The following is a 5,000-nucleotide window of genomic DNA, read 5'->3' as shown; positions in this document are numbered from 1 at the left end:
GTATTGGTGTGTGTGTGTGTGTTAGTGGTTGGGACATGGTGTATTGGTGTGTGTGTGTGTGTGTGTGTGTGTGTGTGTGTGTGTGTGTGTGTGTGTGTGTGTGTGTGTGTGTGTGTGTGTGTGTGTGTAGAGGAGTGTGTAGAGGAGCGTGTGTTAGCGGTTGGGACATGGTGTATTGGTGTGTGTGTGTGTGTGTGTGTGTGTGTGTGTGTGTGTGTGTGTGTGTAGAGGAGTGTGTGTTAGCGGTTGGGACATGGTGTATTGGTGTGTGTGTGTGTGTGTGTGTGTGTGTGTGTGTGTGTGTGTGTGTGTGTGTGTGTGTAGAGGAGTGTGTGTTAGCGGTTGGGACATGGTGTATTGGTGTGTGTGTGTGTGTGTGTGTGTGTGGGTGTATTGGTGTGTGTGTGTGTGTGTGTGTGTGTGTGTGTGTAGAGGAGTGTGTGTTAGCGGTTGGGACATGGTGTATTGGTGTGTGTGTGTGTGTGTGTGTGTGTGTGTGTGTGTGTGTGTGTGTGTGTGTGTGTGTAGAGGAGTGTGTGTTAGCGGTTGGGACATGGTGTATTGGTGTGTGTGTGTGTGTGTGTAGAGGAGTGTGTGTTAGTGGTTGGGACATGGTGTATTGGTGGGTGTGTGTGTGTGTGTGTGTGTGTGTGTGTGTGTGTGTGTGTGTGTGTGTGTGTGTGTGTGTGTGTGTAGAGGAGTGTGTGTTAGCGGTTGGGACATGGTGTATTGGTGTGTGTGTGTGTGTGTGTGTGTGTAGAGGAGTGTGTGTTAGCGGTTGGGACATGGTGTATTGGTGTGTGTGTGTGTGTGTTAGCGGTTGGGACATGGTGTATTGGTGTGTGTGTGTGTGTGTGTGTGTGTGTGTGTGTGTGTGTGTGTGTAGAGGAGTGTGTAGAGGAGTGTGTGTTAGCGGTTGGGACATGGTGTATTGGTGTGTGTGTGTGTGTGTGTGTGTGTGTGTGTGTGTGTGTGTGTGTGTGTAGAGGAGTGTGTGTAGAGGAGTGTGTGTTAGCGGTTGGGACATGGTGTATTGGTGTGTGTGTGTGTGTGTGTGTAGAGGAGTGTGTGTTAGCGGTTGGGACATGGTGTATTGGTGTGTGTGTGTGTGTGTGTGTGTGTAGAGGAGTGTGTGTTAACGGTTGGGACATGATGTATTGGTGTATTGGTGTGTGTGTGTGTGTGTGTGTGTGTGTGTGTGTGTGTGTGTAGAGGAGTGTGTGTGTGTAGAGGAGTGTGTGTGTGTAGAGGAGTGTGTGTTAGCGGTTGGGACATGGTGTATTGGTGTGTGTGTGTGTGTGTGTGTGTAGAGGAGTGTGTGTTAACGGTTGGGACATGATGTATTGGTGTGTGTGTGTGTGTGTGTGTGTGTGTGTGTGTGTGTGTGTGTGTGTGTGTGTGTGTGTGTGTGTGTGTAGAGGTGGTTGGAAATGTTGTGGGGCATAAGAAAGGTCATGCTGTCCAATGTCTCTTCCGTTATTATTGATGAGGAAAGAGTTAAAAAATTGTCTTGGTACAGGCGAACCCACTTCCCCATGAAAAACATCCCCCTCGGCTGTAAGTCCCCACTGAGTAAGAACTTGGTGTCTTTAGGAGGATGGTGTTTATGGTTCTGAATGAAGGTTTTTTGAACTAAACATGTTTTTTAAGTTCAGGATTGAGGGATTTGATTACAACATCTTTGTTTTCACTGATGCAGACATTAAATGTTTTAAATGTGGTCAGACAGGACATCTTGTTTGTGCCTGTCCTGAAAGACAGAGTGACCCCGGTGTCTCCAAGCGAAAGCCACCCACAACTGCTGCTGCACCCAGAGTTCCACTAGTGACACACCAACCCAAGAGAAGCCGTTAGGCCAGATCGGACTGGAAGAAGACCCGCTCAGCCGAACAGGACAGAGAGAAGCTTTGCTTGACCCCAGATAAAACGTGTGTACTTAAAAAAGTCGCAGTGGACTCTGGAGTAGTTCTGGAGCTGCCTGCACTGGAAGAGTTGGGCACAGAGCTGTCGCCAGGAGACACCCCGGCCACTACACTAGTGCAAGGGGACAGGGAGACGTGGAGATGGAAGATGAGCCCCTGGTCATAGTACCAACTAAAAGAAAGAAATGAGAGATGAGGTGAGAGTGCTATCACAACAGTGCAGAGATAACAACCTCTGCCTCAGCATCAGCAAAACCAAAAAGATGATAATGGACTTCAGAAGGGTACAAAAGTTCAAGTATACCCCTTTACACTTCTCAGGAACTATTGTAGAAAAAGTCAAGACCATAAAGCTTCTTGGTTGTTCACCTCTCTGACGACTTTTTGCGCAGACTCAAGAAGTTTGGCCTCCCCCAATGTACTCACCAACTTCTACAGATGAACCATTAAGAGCATCCTAACCGGATACCTGTGCAGGTCATCTACCACACACGGTGCTTTGGGTTCAACCCTGGTTTCATAGCCATGATCAGGGTGTTGTACAGTGAAATTGAGAGTGTCCTGGCAGCGTCTTCTCTGTGGCACAAGCTGGCATGCGTGGATCCGCCGCCAAACCTACTAGTGAACATCCAGGCCCCTCCCGTGAACTTCTTCTGGGATTGTCTGTCCTTCATCTGCCCAAGGAGGAAGGGGGCAAGGGCTGGTTCATCTTGCCAGCAGAACTGCACCCTTTTACCTCTAGTTTATCCAGAGACTCTTAACCAGACCAAGGAACCTGGTATGAAGAACAGTGGACTTTTGCACATGGTTGGAGGACTGGGGCTGGACAGAACTTTGTTTTTAATGTACACAAACGCTCTAAAAAATTTTCATGAAAGCTGTGAAACACCATAATGGCTGCTGGAGGAGCCCCTGTTCTACAGGAGCCGGGTGAATGTCTCTGGTGCAACCACCCCCACACTGTCCAGAGCTCTGATCTCCTCAAATATCCCCACACTCCGGAGGCTGGTGAACACCACGTCACATGTGGAGGACCTGGCAGCACATAGGCCTCTGGGCTCTGCGTATTGCCAACCAGTCCTTCATTGCTGCAGGTCCACACTAGCAGCAGGGAAACATTTTTAGCAGAAGGACTACAAAATCAGTGAGAGCGGTCCTGCAGAGGAGGAACCCTTTCCCGGCTTGACATTGCTCCTGACCTCCTGGAGTGCAGGGGTGAAGGGGAGATGAACTTCGGGACAGTGACAGGGAAGCTGCTCTACAGGGCCTGTGTTGAGGTTTTAAATAAGAATAAACTGAGTGGGAGGGTGGACCCCCAGTGGAGAAATGTTCTTGGTTTTATTGATGATATTAAACCAGAGTGATATTAAATCAGAATCTTCTCCAGACAAAACAATGCAGGATTCTGCTAGATGTTAATGTGTATGAGAGTGTGGGGGAGCTGAAGATGTTTGAGGATGTGTGGTGTAGAGAAGCTCTGTGTTCTGTAGTAGAAAAGAAGTGCACTTTACACCAAAACTGGACTAAATGATCACACACACACACACACACACACACACACACACACACACCACCTTTAACTGTCATTACCTGATTTTTTTTATGTCTATTTATCATTTTATTTATTTATCGATTTATTTTATTAACGAGTTGAACTGAAACCATTTGGCATTAAACACGACTTTAAATAAGGGATTGTAGAAAGACACAAAAATTCTCTCTTTCTCTCTCTCTCTCTCGCTCTCTCTCTCTCTCGCTCTCTCTCTCTCTGTTGCATTACTCCTCCCTTATTAAAGTCATTTGCTGCCAGATGGAGGTCGCTGCATCACTCTGTCAGGATTGTAAAGTTTGAACACAGAGAGCTATGAAGGCTGTTTGGTGAGTTCATGAAGGCAGGCAGAGTGAAGGCCTCGGAGCTCTTTATCAGCTGCAACGTTCTTCAGAGTTTCAGGGTTTATTCCAGTCGGCGAGTAGAAATCATGCGTCAGAAGCTCCTGCTGTGCTCAGCGTTAACTCAGTCCTCCTTTAATTCCTCAACATTTGTTTTGCATGAAGTTCAAAAAATTTATTCGATCTAATATTTTATAAAGATGGAAATTCAGAAATGGACTTCCCTGGCCTGCGCGGATTTTATGGAGGTGAAAATTGAGCCAGTTTGGGGGCCTTGAGGCTTTTCTACCACAAATCTTAAAAATAACAGCTCCGAGCAAGCGGCGAGTGTTTACTTTGGAAAACAAACAGCGTGCTCCAAACCACTTTTTCATCCCCTGAAACCTTCTGCATCCAAAACAAACGACTCGACGGTATGCGGATGACATGGAGAGAGGAGCGGCGAGCGGCGGCGCTGCAGACGGCGGGGTTTAAAACAACGCTCTCTATATGAGGCCTGGGCGTAATTACTCCACCGAATCGCTGCAATCCGAGGAAGAAAGGGGGCTGAAGACGATGGGCAAAGACTGGGGGGAGGGGGGGGGGGGGCGCGAAAGACCGGCCTGGGGCGGGGGGGGCGCGAAAGACCGGCCTGGGGCGGGGGGGGGGGATTGGGGGGGGGGGGGGGGGGGGTTGGGGTTGAAGACGGGATTAAGGACGAATCTTAACTCATTCAACTCGCTGAACACTTTGAGTCTAGTGTTGTAATTTATTATGAATAAAGTCATGGAGGATGTGGCCCCCTGTGGATAAAGTCTGGCCCCAGGCAAACGTCTGCTTCTCACAACAATGATCTAATCTCTTCACTCCCCCATCATCCTCCTCCTCCTCACTCTTTAACTCTCGACTCACTTTCTGTCCTCATGACATCGTGAAGTTGTGTTCAGATGGTCAGTTCTCTGCGTACGACTCTGTTTATGGGGTCATGCAGCGTTCTGGGTTCATATACATATTACATATTACCAGGTGCACATGGGTTTTAGATGCTGCATCTAGAATTAATAATGCACACTAACTGTACAAAACTCAAAAGCTTTCAGAGTTTGGAAAGTTTGCTCACAGAGGAGAGGAGTGTATGTGTATGAACTTCTCTGCAGGATGCTGTAAAGAATAAAGAATTCCGTTCAAATGAGAATAAACATTAGGGTA

The 5,000-nt window shown here is 47.8% G+C and overlaps 1 protein-coding gene across 1 annotated transcript in view; it reads left to right on the top strand.

Moving 5' to 3' along the window:
- adamts6 (ADAM metallopeptidase with thrombospondin type 1 motif, 6) overlaps window positions 1–5,000 on the top strand; it is a 65,357-nt gene that overhangs the window by 37,553 nt on the left and 22,804 nt on the right. The gene's annotated exons all lie outside the window — the stretch shown is intronic.

Source organism: Silurus aristotelis (assembly GCF_946808225.1).
Source record: "Silurus aristotelis genome assembly, chromosome: 18".
NCBI lineage: Eukaryota > Metazoa > Chordata > Actinopteri > Siluriformes > Siluridae > Silurus > Silurus aristotelis.
Note: the sequence above shows the minus strand (reverse complement) of the source record. Positions and strands in the feature narration are given on the sequence as shown.